At 32.4% G+C, this 16928-nt stretch overlaps 1 long non-coding RNA gene across 1 annotated transcript; it reads right to left on the bottom strand.

Moving 5' to 3' along the window:
- Nucleotides 1-2587: 2587 nt before the first annotated feature.
- LOC105791674 (uncharacterized) lies at nt 2588-4231 on the bottom strand. Its single transcript, XR_008188198.1, has 3 exons — nt 3835-4231; nt 2755-2828; nt 2588-2675 (listed from the first exon to the last, which is right to left on the bottom strand). It is a non-coding gene; the product is annotated as an uncharacterized LOC105791674 (long non-coding RNA).
- Between the last annotated feature and the right edge of the window lie 12697 nt (nt 4232-16928).

The raw sequence follows: 16928 nt of genomic DNA, 5'->3' as shown, positions 1-16928 counted from the left end.
CTAGATTTGTCTACCTTTTTCGTGGCATCTTGATCAACTTCATCCACCTGAGTCCCACTTCTAAGAGTGATTTATTTTCTTGAATTCTTAGTATCACTCGACAATGCTCCTTGTGGCCTTGAATTTAGAGCATTCTCTATTTGCCCCACTTGATTTTCAAGTGCTTAGAGAGATGCAGCCTGACTCTGAATTATAGAATCATTCTTGGCCATATATTCCTTTAACAAAACTTTAATGGAAATAGGAGATGATGCTTGACCATATTAGGTATTTTGCCTGGGCATAGGTTGAACATAACAGGCGATGCATTGTTGACATTCTGTCTTACAGCATTGTTTATGTTTCCCGCACCTTGATTACCCAAACTAAAATTTGGATGCTGCTTCCACCTTGAATTGTAGGTGTTGGAATATGGATTACTATTTCGATTGGAATTACCCATATAGTATACTGACGTTGGGATTGAAGGGCATTTGTAAAACACACACTACACCAAAACAGGCTTTTAGCGGAAGCGCCGCTAAAAGTATTTGCGGCACTTTGATAAGCGCCGGAAAAAATGCCACTAAAGATGCGTCGCTAACTTTAGCGGCGTTTTTAGAAAAAAAGCCGCTAAAGACCAAGACCTTTAGCGGCACTTTTCCCACAAACACCGCTAAAGACCAGGACTTTTAGCGGTCCCTTTTCCACAAACACCGCTAAAGACCAGGACCTTTAGCGACGCTTTTCCCACAAAAGCCATTAAAGACCAAGACCTTTAGCGGCATTTTTCCCAGAAACGCCGCTAAAGACCAAGACCTTTGGCGGCGCTTTTCTCAAAAACGCCGCTAAAAACAAGACCTTTAGTGACGCTTTTCCCACAAACGCCGCTAAAGCTCATGACCTTTAGCGGCGCTTCTATTAAAAATGCCGCTATAACATTGACTTTTAGCGACGCTTTTTGACAAACGCCACTAAAAGCATAACTTTTAAATAAATAAATTAAATAATATTTATTTCTATAATAAATATTTTATTTTATTTTATTTTTGAAATTTAAACTTTAAACTATATAATTTTAAGGATAAAAAAATTAATTAAATTAAATTTTCTATTAAAATTTTAACTTTAAAGGTAAATATAAAAATTAATGAATTTAAATTTAGAATTAAAATATTATGTTTAAATAAATGAGTAATCTACCTCACAGCTCCTCTGATCTATATTAACCTAGCCAAATATGAAAGAAGCTACAAAACATGTAATAATTAACAATCATGATTAAAGAAGCTAGTACACAAGGTAGCTACAAAACCCTGTTTCAATAACACCTAATTCAAGTTTCGACTAAGATAAACGACCATGGAAACAACATTAAATAACACTCTACTTAAAAAAGTGCTAAGCCTTGGCTTTTCCAGCTTGAAGAGATTGAATCCTCCACTACACCTTCAATATCTAAAGGATGCAAAACCAAATGATCAGATAAACCAACAAACTTGGTAAACAATAGAGATGTTAAAAATAAAAAATATATATATCCATTAAGATTTTTGACATGCTTTTGCATAAGAATACCAATCACTTCTCTGTATGTCAAAGAATACTTCAGTCTGTTTCGCAGAATGAGAATAAGTGGCAAACATTCCCTCAACTTGTGGGGTCCAGACGATGGCTTTGGCGTCTGCATTAACAAATACAATGAAGACAAAATTAAAATGAAGCAGGATCGGACGGGTAAGAAAGCCAAAAGAAAGCTCAAGAAAACAACATACATTAAACCAAAAGAAGCAGCATCACATTTCCATAAAACTGACACATACACACACACACATATATATGACAATCCAATATGCAATTGAACATAATAAACCACATCAATCTCATTTTGAGGAACAAAAAATTATCCATTAAACTAGAACAACAAGAAACTGTAGCTCACACACTATAGATGGAGGTCTTTAGCAAAAGGAAAAATCATTTATAGAAAGTCAAGAAAGGAAAATACTACCCAAATTTCATCCATCCATGCAGCAAGTAAATTATATATGGTAAAAAACAACAATTTGTTTCAAAGGCCAACTGTTGAAGTGCATGTATGCACCAAAAACAGGACCAAATTTCCAATTTGACTAACTTTATTTAACCATCAAACTGGGGATAACAATGACTAACTTCAACTTCATTTATTATTTTATCTTAGCAGATTTCTCACAACATAAGCAGCTGAAGTACAATGAAACATATGAATGAAGTGAACCAAATTCAACCAGTCTCCAAGTGCCCCAAAAATGAGGAGGTCAAATGGTATTGTTCTCTATCAGATCTCTGCCGCCACAATCAAATTTACAGCAAGAAAATCACTAAAAAAAGCTGATCCAGAAATAGTAATAGAACTCCTGATGGACAAGAAATAAGAAAAAAGAGAACTAGTTGGTAGGTTACCTCTCTAGTTGTCAAAATATTTGCACCATTGATATCCCGATGGATAACACCCTGTTCATGTAGAGAAACCAATCCTTCCCAAACCTGTTCAACAAGTAATTAGCATATCGAAATGATACTTTAATAGGGAAATGAAGCAATAAATTGCAGTAGAAACAAAACAGGCAATATAAACAACCACCAATGATTCAGGAAAAGGCCCAAATTTATTTGGCTTGATAATGTTTGCAAGTGAACCATTCTCCACATACCTTCAAACATGTAAAGAAATAAGTACAAGTTTCAAACAGCTCGAGAGAACACTACAAATCACAATGTAAGGTTTCTTACTCAAGAATTATATGTAGGTGAGTTGTTGTCTTCAATGATCCAAGATACTTGACAATGTTTTTATGATTCAAATTCTACAAATAATTCAAATAAGATACCAAAACCCAACTTGTTACCATCACTAATGAGACCAAAGAAGAAGAATTAACTACTATGACGATGGCCATTGAAAAGCAAAAATTAACAGGAAAATTAAAAGGGATTGAAAGTTGCAACATAGCCAACCAAGAAGAAGACATTTTCAAGGCACATTTGCGTAACTCATGAGCATCAAACATACAAGGAGAACACGATGTAGCATTATAACAAGCAAAATGTTAAAAACCACCAAAATGCAGTTAAGGCTTAAAGGAGGGAGTTACCTTCAATAACTCAATTCAATGTCAAGATTACTTGAGGATAACAAGCAACAGGAAGGTAAGAAACGTAACAAGGAACATAAGCTACAAGCAAAGACAACTGTTGACAAGCTTTTGTGACTAAACAAATTCCAAAAGCACAAGAACAATAATTTTTGCTCGTTAGAACCAACAACCTCCTTGCAGAAGCTAAGAAACTACCACATATCATTCTCAAGATAACTAATACTACAAGAACTAGATCTTGATGGTAAAACTAAATGATGTATATATATAATGAAAAGAAGCATTCAGCAACCCCTACCCATGGTTATCATGTATAGTTGTCGAAAACAAACAATTTATTTTGTTAAGATTGCTGCCTGCAATCAATTCGAGAAACCTAAACAATTGGCAATTGGCAACACAATCAATAGGTAAGACTCAAAATCATACGTTAACCTTACAATCACCTAAAACTCAATCAAGATAATCCAATTTAGAACCCCAAAATCCTATTCGAATTTAATAGAACACCTTAAAACCAACTATGGCATAAATCAAAGTTCAACTAAATCAATCTAATTTAAAAAACCCTAAACCCTATTAAGCATTAATCTCCTAATCAAATGTAAACACACAAAATCCACATCAAAGAATCCATAAGAAACAACTAATTTCAATGATAATAACAAAAGAAAGAAAGAAACTTTACCAAAAAAAAAAGGCGAGGAGGACTTACTAAAGAGTATCAGGTGGTCCAATAATTGTAACACTCCATTCAAAGATATTTTTTTCATCAACCAATCCGACAGAGAACCCATCAACCGAATTCTTACAAAGATCTGACGAAAAGAAAACAAATCAAAAACCCCCATTGCGATGAATAAAATTGCATTCGTCAAGCAAAGTGCTTGATATTAGTTTATACCACAGTAAGTAAAAATTGGCTACAAATGCTGATTATTTTGGAATAAAACATTTCAAAAATAAAGCTTAAGAAAATTGAAAGATAAGCATATAATATATAAAGAGATAAGCAAGGAAACTTACAGTTTCTGATCATCGTCGATTTCTAGCTTCTTCTGGCATCCCGTAGTGAGGTTGGCGATATTGAATTACAAATAGAAAAAAAATAATAAAAAGAAAGGGTGCACGGTTAAATTTTAAACTTCGTAAAGCTTATTTTTTTGTGTAAGCAAGATACATTCATGGTTGAGAGATAGAACCTTCATGGTCAAGCATGGAGAGGCGGTGGCTAAAATCACTTGATTTCTTCCTTCTGCTTAGGGTTTTCAAAAACGAGTTCCCTCTTTTGGAAGATGATAAAAATTATAATTAGAAATCTATATGGAATAAATAACACCCAAAATTAGAAAATAAAAAGGAAAAATGGAACTGTAATAAAAGCGATAGGGATCTGAGTAATGAACACAACAAGATAAAACACAATTACAAATAAACAAACAAAATAATAATATTAAGTCTCATATATTTTCCAGGGAAACAAACGGTAGTAGGAATTGCTAACTCGTAAGTAGATTGGAGAGGTTTTGTGCTGAATCGTCTTTGGTGCCTCCATTTTCCTCTTCTTTTTTTTTCATTTTGTTTGCAAAGTTAGGGGTTTTAGGTGGGGAATTTGGGAAAAATCAGTGCGAAATTTTTTTTAGGTAAAATGAATTTTGTGGCGTTTTTATAAAAAACGCCGTTATTGCTTACCTTTTGCGAGCAAAAAATCATTTCATTTTGAACAAAACGACGTCGTTTTGCTCTGTTAATAATTTTTTATTTTATCTGCTAAAAATTATTACTTATGTGACTTTATTTATTTATCAATGTTTTTTTTAAATCTAATATTTAAATATATTGAATTTATCAATGTTTTTTTAAATCTAATATTTAAATAAATCTAATATTTATTTATCAATGTTTTTTTAAATCTAATATTTAAATATATCGAATCACCAACAATGGGATCATCTTTCAATTTTATCTTGCTTTTCTTCTCTTACCTTGTCGCTTATATAAACCAAACATTCCACAATTTAAATCATTCACCCTACCATTTTATATATCGAAAAGATAAATCACATATGCGAAAGAAAAATTTATCACCGAACAAACATAAAACCCTCTAAACCAAAAAGAATTTGAATTTTGAATACAACCTATGATGCAATTTTGCTTAATCTATCATTTTCTCATATTATATACGACATACAATGTATTGTATTAGGGTTATAAAATAAAATGATTTTTTACAATTTTATTTATTATGATAAGAAAGTGATATTAGTTTAGTTCGTAGCACGTGGGTCTTCAAAACCTATCGTCCAAGGTTCAAATCCTATAAAGTATGATTCAACTCTTGTTAAATCAAAATTATATCAAAACAATAATTCAAATTTGACCTCATTAAATTAAATTATTAAATTAAAATAAAAGGAGTCAATAAAACAAGAGATGTTAGTCAATAAAAAAGTATGTTAATTAATTAAAGGTCTAAGCGATCACCACGTCGTATTATAAATATAGGTTACGAATAATTCAAAGATAATTGAATTTTGTTAAAATAGGGTTTTTGAATAGGGTACGAGTTTTATTATGGAAATTTAAGAAAGGGGTTAATGACTTCGCTAAATGAGGTTGTCTTTCTTATTTAGGGTTTAAAAAAAATTAAAAGAAGAGTATGGTACTGGGATTTGGATGGGCAGTGCAGTGCGATTAGTTCACTTTTATCTAATTTTATCGTCATTGTTATTTTTATACTAATCACAAGTAAAGGCACTGTCTATCCAAACTATACATAAATCAACATGATGGGAAAAAAATACTAAAGTAAAATGAATAACATAATTTATTATTAAAATAATGTTGGTTCAACATTTATTACTGAAATAATATGTTTTTACAAGAAAAGAATTAGTTTGATGGAAGCAAATCAAAATTGGGTGTGTGGATTTGGATCTAAACTAGCATAAGAAAATGTTAGCTGATGAGGAAAATGATTCAACTTGTATTAAATCCACATGTGTAATTGATGCAACATATCTTTCTTGCAAAATCCAAAACCAACATTAAACCAGTAACAAGAATCTCCCATAGGTTTTCTTTTATCTTCTAATTCTCCGGGAATCCACAATATTGGCTTTAAGTTTCGTGGCAGCATATGGTGGAAGGAAAATATATTCATACATGCGTAATTGATACACCATACAGCTCATTGGGAATGGATTCTCAAAAGGTGTTAATTAAATCCATCTTCTCTCTTTCTATAATAATTTGTTAGGTAAAATCTCCAACAATCTTTAATCTCCCCATAATGAAACTAAATAAAAACCATCCACATAAATTTAAAGATGTTCCTTTTTATATACAAAATTTCTTAATCAAACAAAGTTTAAGAATTTTATTCGTTTTTTAAGCCATTTATATTGAAAACAAAAGAAAAATTCTTAACAAATGTTTAAATGTTAATGTTTTGGACATATTTTAAACTCATTTCCACTTATTTTGGTATGGAGGATCAATTTGGGATTAGCAGCGCTTTTTCAAAAAAGCCGCTAAAGACCCGAGCATTAGCGGCTTTTTTTAAAAAAGCGTCGCTAAAAACCCAAGCATTAGTGGCGTTTTTAAAAAAGCGCCGCTAAAGACTCGAGCATTAGTGGCGTTTTTAAAAAAGCGCCGCTAAAGACCCGAGCATTAGCGGCGTTTTTGAAAAAGCGCCGCTAAAGACCCGAGCATTAGCGACATTTATGAAAAAGCACCGCTAAAGACCCGAGCATTAGCGGCGTTTTAGAAAAAGCGCCGCCAAAGACCCGAGCATTAGCAATGTTTTTAAAAAAGCGCCGCTAAAGACCCGAGCATTAGCGGCGTTTTTGAAAAAGTGCCGCTAAAGACCCGAGCATTAGCGCTGCTTTTTCAAAAACGCTGCTAAAGCCCCCAGCATTAGCGATACTTTTCCAAAACACCGCTAAAGCCCCGAAAGGTCAAAAAACGATGCCATTGGGCTTGGGTTTTTTGCGACGTTTTTCCAAAAAACGCCGCTAAAGCTCATTTTTCGCAGCGCTTTCCTAGAAGCGTCGCTAATGCTTGATCTTTAGCAGCGTTTTATGTAAAACGACGCTAATGCTAAATTTTTAGCGGCATTTTTTATCCAAACGCTGCTAAAAATGCCGCTAAAAGTCTGTTTTGGTGTAGTGACATGATTTTCCCTGCAATAAACATATGACAACTCTATCGATTTCAATTCATAGGCTAGAGTTGGATTTTTCATGGTTTTAATCATATTAGCTAGAGAAGATACTTGGGTCTTTAACAAAGTGATTGTATCAAGCTCAATGGTACTAGCAGCTCTCTTACCCGTCCCAACTCTCATGGTTGGATACTAATAATCGTTGTTGGCAATTTTTTCCAAGATCTCGTATGCTTTATTAGAAGTTGTGTCCAACAAAGTACCATTGACAGATGCATCAACTACCACACTTGTGTGCACATTCAAACCGTTGTAAAACATCTCCATTTGAGTCCACTATTGACATCTATGCCTCAGATATTTCCGAATTAACTCATTAAATCGTTTCCAAGCTTCATATAGCGTCTCGTCCTCCATCTATCGAAAAGACATAATATCGTTTCTAAACTTGACATTCATAGTAGGCGGGTTATACTGTAGAAAAAATCTCTGGCAAAGATAATTTCATGATACTACTGTTCTCGACGGTAAAGTATTCAGCCATGCTCTTGCACGATCTCTTAAAGAATATGGAAACAACTTAAGCCTCAAGGCGTCTTCAAGAACACCCTTCTGTTTGAATTAATTACATACTTCTAGAAAAAGTCTTAAATGTAATCTCAGATCTTTAGTGAGTAGTCCACCGAACTGTCTTATTGTTTGTAACATCTGGAACATTATCGGTTTCAACTCAAATTCTTGAGCTTGTATGGTTGGTCTAACTATCCCTGAATTCAAATCATCCAACATTGGGATGGTATGTTCTCTAATTGGCCTATCTCATTCATCTACCACACATCCAATAGGAGGATTTTCATTGCAATCATTTGGATTACGATTAAGATCATTCCTATTTGCAAACATTTTTCTCAATTCTTTTCTCATTCTATGCAAGGTTCTGTCAATCTTTGGATCAAAAAGGTATTCTATGTTAGCAGGAATGCCTTTTCTCATGCATTGATGGCAAACATGTAAAAAGTAGATACACTAAGTTAAACTACTAAGTAAAATAACCAAACCAAATTTCACCAAATAACCGATCCCCGACAACGGCGCTAAAAACTTATCGCATGTAAAATGATATGCGATTTTGTGAAAGTATACATGTCGGTTCAAGTAATAAAGTGAAAAGTGCGTATCGTTCTCACAAGGATTGAATTGAGGCACAAAAGTGGTCAAATTATTATAATCTGGTTAGTGCTATGGCAAGACTGATGAATACGATGCTATGGTAAACTAAGGTAAGTATGCATTGATAATTCAAAGAAATGATGATGTACGTGATAGATGGAATTGATGAGTAAATCGGAAATGATATGGCAAAAGTGAAAGCCGAAATGCAATGGCAATAACAAGAGTGATTATCTGAATTGAATGTAAACAAAGAAATAAGCAACTAAATATGTTGTGACAAAGATACTACGACAAAGAATAAGGATAGAGTGATGTTGATTCGAAAGGTTAGGATTATCGAGAATCAACCCTGACTGTGAATAATGCCCTGGCAAAAATGTATTTACTTTGCTGCACAGAAGATTTCTAAAATGGCCTGCCTCTCGCGAGAGCAAAACCTCAAGTTACTTTGCCCGTGTCTATAGGCTTTTTAGGTATCTCGCATGGGTTCCTCCTATATGATCGAGACTCTATGTCTAGAGTCGACTACAAGTGTCTATCGAATACTTGCTCATTTCATTTCATTTTAATCTAACCAATCCAACCCTTTCTTAATTAGAATCAGTTTATAAGTATGCGAATAGTCTTCTATGTAACAGCCCAATTTTGACCCTAATCGGACAAAGTGGTTTCGAGACCATGAATTCGAGTCTAAAAATATTTTAATATTATTTTCTGTGTTAAATATGTGTGAAATTATATATGTGAAAGTTTCGTGAAATAATTTTACTGTTTGTATGCTTAATTTGAGAAAATGGCTAAATCGCGTAAAGTGAAAATTTAAGGGTTAAATATGAAAGTGCTTAATTGTTTTTGTCTTTATAAATTGGAGGTTCTATGTGGCAATTAAGCCGTTTTCCAAGTTAGTGGACGGCATTAGGTGATATATATGGTTTTCTTATATTATTAATATAATATATATATGTTATAATAAGGTATAATATATTATTATGTTATAATAAACATTAAAAAAAAAGCCATTATCATTTTTTTCCCCTTCATCTTCATCACGAAACAAAACAAAAGAAAACAAAGAAACAAAGCTAGGGTATTCGGCCATTGTTGAGCTTGATTCAAGGTGAGTTTTATCTCGGTTTTTGATAATTTTTATATTTTTGAGATCGTTGCTTCGAATACTATCCGACCCATGCTAGAATTTTTGATTTTGATGAATATTTTGAGTTATGCCATTAATGAATAATTGTGTTCTATGATGTTTGATGATGGATTATGAAATATATGTGTTAGATTAACATGTTTTGTCTTTGAATTTTTGGTAAATTTGAGTAATTAGGGCTAAATTAATAAAATAAATTTTTGAGGGACTAAAATGAAAAATAAATGAAATGCATGGACTTGTATGAATACAAGGAAGATTCGGCCTAGCTATGTTGTTGTGAGATTTTGTGTAAATTGTGCTTTATGCAATTGGGATTAAATTGCAAAAAGTGTAAAATATTAGGGGCAAAATGGTAATTTTCCTATTTATGTGTTTTTGGATTAAATTGAATGTTTTAATATTTAAATTAGCTCATTCTGGATATATTTAGATCAAGAACCAAAGAAATCAGAGTTAGATCGGGGGAAAGCTAAAATCGTCGAATAATCGTCCGGTTTCGATTTTTCACCGTCCGAGGTAAGTCAACTAGCAATTTAATGTTATTAATATATATATATATATACATATATATATATCTATTGTATTTGGATGAGCTCAAATTGAAAGTATATAGCTTGAATTTAATCAAAGTAAAATGATATGTATATATATAAATATATGATTAATGTTGAATATACATATATGTATACACATATATGTACAAACTATTGGATTGATTAAAATATATATGTTATATTTGCATAAGTAGTTTTGAAATGGTATGTACATGTGAGTTGAAATTTATATGTATATGATAGAATTGAATGAGCACATAAATATATATTTACATGTATATGTTTTTGTATTGAGTTTGGGTATAATTTTATATAAGTTTATATGAAGTTCGTAAATACAAATATAATTGAATATGTTTTTGTGTTAAATTTAGGTATGACTATTATATAAAGTATGTATGAGACTCGAATATATACAAACTTATATATGTACATGTTTATGTATTGAATTTAGGTATGATAATTATATAAGTTTATGTGAGATTCAATTATGTAATTATATTCATGTGAAGCTTTTGAATGGAGTTGAAGGTACAAAATTGTTAGCTTGGATTACTATAAGATGTTGAATGTATGATATTAATAGTAGGCCTTAATGTATTAAGTTATATATCTCAGATATGATCATATGTATAATTAAGTTATTGAAATGGATTCAATATCCGAACTTTATATACCTATGTGGTTTAAAGGTATAATTTATATATATTGAGCTAATTTTTATACATGGAATCTTATATACATATACATTTTTAAAGTGATTTGTATTTATATAAATTGAGTGTTCAGGCTCGGTGCCTAGCAGGCTTGATGCCAGTGATATGTTTCAGACTTTAAGTCTAGCAGGCTTGTTGCCGGTGAAACATTTCAGACTTTAAGTCTAGTAGGCTTGACGCCGGTGAAACATTTTAGACTTTAAGTCTAGCAGGCTTGACGCCGGTGAAACATTTTAGACTTTAAGTCTAGCAGGCTTGACGCCGGTGAAACATTTCAGACTTTAAGTCTAGCAGGCTTGACGCCGGTGAAACATTTCAGACTTTAAGTCTAGCGGTGCTTGTCATTGGTGAAACATTTCGCACTTTAAGTCTAGCAGTGCTTGACGCCGGTGAAACATTTCGCACTTTAAGTCTAGCAGTGCTTGACGCCGGTGAAACATTTCGACTTTATGTCTAGTGCTTGACGCCGGTGAAACATTTCGGATTTTACGTCTAGCGTGCTAAGTGCCGTGTATTGAATCGTGCCTTAAGCCTAGCAGGTGTTTTGTGCTTGGTGAATCTATTCATATCATGTGTTTACATGTATCGAATATGTGTATGATTTAGTCATATGGATTTATAGAATATGTATATACATTTGGTCGTTGTGTTTGATGAGCATATAAACATTAGTTTATATGTATTTGATGAGTATGGATTTATATATATATATATATATATATATTAAATTTTATGAAATTGTTAGGTATATTAGCATTCGAGATAGATGTATGTGAGAAATCTATATATGCATTTTGGTAAGTATAAATGTATTTGGTTATATTCGTTTGATGTGTATGTATATATATATATTCGGTTATAGAATTTTTAAGTACATAAATATGCGTTCGGTTACACACATATGAAGTGTATATGCATTCGGTTTTAGGTATTTGATAATGATGTATGCATTTCTTTATATGTAAATGATATATAAAAGTATTCGGTTGTAAGTTTTTGATGAGTATTTAAATATACAATTGTTATGCATATTGTATATACATATTTATATATTCATTGGTAAGCATTCTACTAGTACATATATTTGATTATAAATAAGATGATTATGAGTGACAAATATTCAAATAGTAATATATGTTGTATTTGCGATTTCAATAAGTTTAATTATGAATTTATATTATTCTTCTTTTATATATATTTTAGTTATGCTATAGACTTACTAAGCTATGTAAGCTTACTTTGTTTGTTTACGTCTATCTGCTTATAGATAAAAAAAATCAAATCAAGCTTCAAGCTCAGGGATCGTCAGCAAGTTTATCATATTATCTATTGTCTCAGTATTTAAAATATTTAAATTCTAACTATGGCATGTACAAACTAGATAAAGGTTTTGAAGGTCGTACTTTGTTGTATTGTATATGAATATAATAGCCATACTAAAATGGTTTATTTCCTTATAGATTTGCTAGTTTGTAATGTCTTTACTAGTTGGATTATAATGTCTTTGTTTATTAAAATGGTTAGAAGAGAAGTTTAACATTTTGCATATTTAATGTATATGTATATGTATAATATATATGTATTAATTTTGAGATGGTTGTGTTTTGTTTAGTAATGCCTCGTAACCCTAATTCGGCGATGGATACGGGTTAGGGGTGTTACATTCTATGTCTAAAGATTTTTTTCATTTTAATTAAGAAATAAGAACAATAAAATGAAACAGTAAAGTAAATTAGAGATATACTGCATCCATAAAAATACTTTAAGGTTTCATCAAAAGTAATCCCAACCTATGAGATTTAGCTCATGGGCTAAGAAATAAAATTCCAAACCATAATATTATCTGATATTGCATTCAACTACTTTAATTCAATCTTTTGAAGGAACACCAATGGAAATAACGAAATAACTTTAGAAAGCAGCTTTCGCTTGCCCAATCTACACTTTGACAACATAGCCTTTTATGATGGCTAAAAAGGATTGCCTTTGACTTCCTGTCCTTTGCATAGCTGGACTCTTATTCACTCCTAAGGATCTCTCTCATTTTTTTCGCTCTTTGTGAGGTCCCTTTCATCGGCTTTTATAGATAGATTAGGCTAGGGTCGACTAACAGCTCGTGATTATCTTCTCCTCTTTTAGGGGGATTTATCTGGTACAAGTTTGAATTTAAACTGGGACTCTTGCGCAAAAAATGTTGAATTGGTTTTCTCGGTATTGCCACGGTATCCGTGCTGGCAAACTGTTTGCACTTTGCCCTAACAAAACTTCACTCTTTTATTTCCTCATTCCAAACCCTGTTCTTACCACACAAAAAACTCCATCGCAAGCGATTAAAAGCATCTAATTCCAACATAGTCCAAGTTCTAATGCAATATTAAAAATGCTAACTAAAATGTCCTAAAATGCAACAAAATGTACTTAAGTATAAGGAATTAGCTAGGTCTAAAGGCATGAAATATAACTCCTTTCAAGAGTTATCAATGTCACAAGTGAATAAATCCATAAATGGGTTTAGGATCTATTTTACTTAGGTCCTGTCTGATGTACTGTCAACCTAGTCAGTCACATCTATGTCTCTACCTTCTAGGAGTCATTCGTTTCGATGCTCAAGACAAAACATCTCCCCAATTGGACTTTATAAACGGCGTATTAGTCTTTCAATCGATTTGCTAATTTCCGTTTAGACTAAGGACATGTTTAGGTTCATCTACTAATATAGGTTGTCTTTTCATATTATGATCCACCCACGTAATACCACTTAGTATTAGTTGAAAATTAGATAATCAGTGAGCTAATATTTGCTTCAATTTTGCTTTGTGTGCAAAAAAGATTGAGGACAGTATACAAATAATATTAATGTAATTTATGAATAATTTTATTAAACCAATTTGCTCGAAAAAATACAAGTGTACATAGACGAAAATAGTATACTTAAGGCACTAGATCCAACATTAAGTGCCATAGATGCATTGATTTATCTTGAAAATAACACAAGACCTAATATAAAATTCACTGTAAGCTTATTAACAAGATTTAGTTCTTCTCTAACATGTAGACATTTGAATGAAATTAAACATGTATGTAGATATCTTAGAGGAATTGTTGGTATAGGGTTATTTTATTCAAGTGATTCAAGATCTCTATCAGTTGGTTATACTGATACTGGATATTTATCAAATCTGCATAAAGATCGATCTCAAATGGGATATTTACTGCCTCTTCAAATCATGCAAAAATGCAAGCCAAGAGTATGTTTGGCTAAGGTTGTTGACCCAATATACCTGCAAGATATGTGATATGCCTCTAAATGAAAAGATGTCAACTATCTTATACGAAGATAATGCAACATGTATAGCTTAATTGAAGGATGGTTACATCAAATGTGACAGAACGAAACATATTTCACCAAAAATTATTCTTTACTATGATCTTGAGAAGAAATGTGATGTAGAAGTTCAACAAATTCATTCTAGTGATAATTTGACAAATCTTTTTATAAAGGTGTTACCAACCACAACATTTGAAAAACTAGTATACAAGATTGGAGTGCGATGGCTCGAAGAACAATGTGATGTTGCTATTAAGAGGCGTCTAAAACACGTCGTACTTTTTTCTTTTAACCAAGGTTTTGTCCCATTAGGTTTTCCAAGTAAATTTTTTTAATGAGATAACTTTTAATAAGAGATTGTGTACTCTTTTTCTTTCATTAGGTTTTTATCCCACGGAATTTTTCCTAATAAGGTTTTAACGAGGCACATTTTCATTGATGGACATCCAAGGGAGATTATTGTAAATCCATTGATAAATAGATGCCCATAGAACTCCCAAAACCCCCCCAAAGAATTTATGATCTCTTGTAACCCATAATGAATTATAGAGTGCCTTAATTCTCTTGTTTATGTTTTTGTAACCTATGAAACCCTATAAGTAGAAGGTTTGTATAGATTTATCGTTTTCCAAGTAAAAAAAAATGAAATATCCTTTCATTTTTATCTATTTTTCTCTTATTCTTACTATAATTTTCTTAATTTCATAATCTATATATATTGAATTCTCTACAAAATTTTGAATGAATTCTCAAGCCCATTGAAATATCATTGATCCAACAAAGATTATTTATACAACATTTATGATGCAAATAAAATTATTACGTAAAAAATAAACTTATAAAATTTTGATGTAAAAGGCAAATGGGATTTTGATTGTAATAGCAAGGTTGAGTTGCTTGAAATCGAAATGTTTCTTCTTTTAAATTCCATAAGATGTATTTATTTGTTTAAATTCATTTTAAATTTAAATTATGCAAAAAGATAAAACCACTTTAGTTATATATTTTGTAAAAGGACTAGCTTATTCATCAATTGAATCAATACTCGCAACATCAAGTCGGACCAGAGCAAGAAACACAATTCCTGGTGGATCAGTATATGTCACAGTCATGGCCAGAACCCATTTGACTTTTCTAAGCCTCTCTCAGGAACTGATCAATGAATGTTTCGGACAGTTATGGGGCTGTTTAATATCCAACAACTGTTTACTTGAAAAAAAAAATGAAAACTTCGGGAAAAGATTAAATCATCTACGAACAAAGAAATTGGTTGAAAAGTCAAAAAGTCATCCTCATGTCATGTTCTGACCCCCCCAAAAAAAAAGATCTTCATGTCATGTATGTGGACACAAGCTAAAGCGATCTTACCAAAGTACAAACTTGATTACTGGTTTTCTTTTTTTCAATGTGAAGTACGTGCGGAAATTAGGTATTTTGGCTGTTCCGATTTGCAATCAGTTAATTTTCAAGTGTCATTTTAATCAATCTATACCACTCAAATTGACATATATAACCCCCCAAAAAAAAAAAAAAAAAAAGAAAAAGGGAGAAAACAGCATTGTGAAGTAGAAGTGAGGGTGGCTATTTGAACCAAGAGGTCGCCGACCTAACGTAACTTGACAGCAAAATGGTGGGTGTGTGCATCAGTGTGTAGTCGAAGGTGACACCTATTATGGGAGGGGGTCCAGGCAGCATCTTAAGGCTAAAACCCCCCTCTAAACTGGCACTCTTGCTTATGTATTTCGGGCGATTTATACCGTACCGGCAACCCTTTTAGGTACAGAACAGAAAAACACCATTATGGAGGGAGACAGAGACGTACAGTTTTTGCAATAAAAAGTGGCTGCTTTTGGTGGACCTACGATACCCACCATCAAATTTGAGTCGTATCATGCTTCCATGAAATTAATTTCATCTACATATGAATGAGGTCCCCATACACCCACCATGTGAATCACAATCATCTGCGGGACTCACTACATCTGGCTGAGTGATAGCTTGGGTCCAAACCCTGATTCTACCTAAACTCTGCACTTCCTACGAATTGGTACTTCATAACCTACACCGTGCTGAAATGATAAACATTTTCTCAATGCACTATACTGTGTAATCTACCCATCTATCCTTTGTTTTTCATATAAATAAGCTGAGGAGAGGCATGCAAAGATTATTGTCAGTGGAATGGAATTACATTAAACAAATGGCTGACAACCATCACAAAATGTGCGCAAAAAACTGAGGGTCCCCAAATCCCGAAGCCGAAGCAAGCAAAAAGAGGGCTTCCAATGAAGTCGACAAACACCCAAGGGCCCAAGCTATTTGAACATATAGCTATTTCACACCCCATGTCGGCTTAGTGCTTAAATACATCAAACCCCATGGGTACAAAGGGGGTATGGACGAAATTAAAAAGGAACTGTAAAAGATTTGTTTTTTAACTAATTGAATTAGTTGCCCAGAGAAAGTTATTATTTATTAGCATCTTAGGCTAAGGTTGGTTCCTAAATTATATAATGCCAAAAAAACTCATGGAATTAATTTGATAGATTTCTGGTTAATTAAATTTGAGAATCTTGTAAAATTTTCCTAAATTTCATGCATAAATAAATGATCTTTTAGGGTAACTAACTTTATTATTGTTGGTTGGAGATTGGGACACATCTGGGTTGTTTAGTTAGAGCATGATAGCATAGAAAATACCAGAAAAGAGG

Source organism: Gossypium raimondii, chromosome 8, assembly GCF_025698545.1.
Source record: "Gossypium raimondii isolate GPD5lz chromosome 8, ASM2569854v1, whole genome shotgun sequence".
In the NCBI taxonomy this organism is placed as follows: domain Eukaryota; kingdom Viridiplantae; phylum Streptophyta; class Magnoliopsida; order Malvales; family Malvaceae; genus Gossypium; species Gossypium raimondii.
Note: the sequence above shows the minus strand (reverse complement) of the source record. Positions and strands in the feature narration are given on the sequence as shown.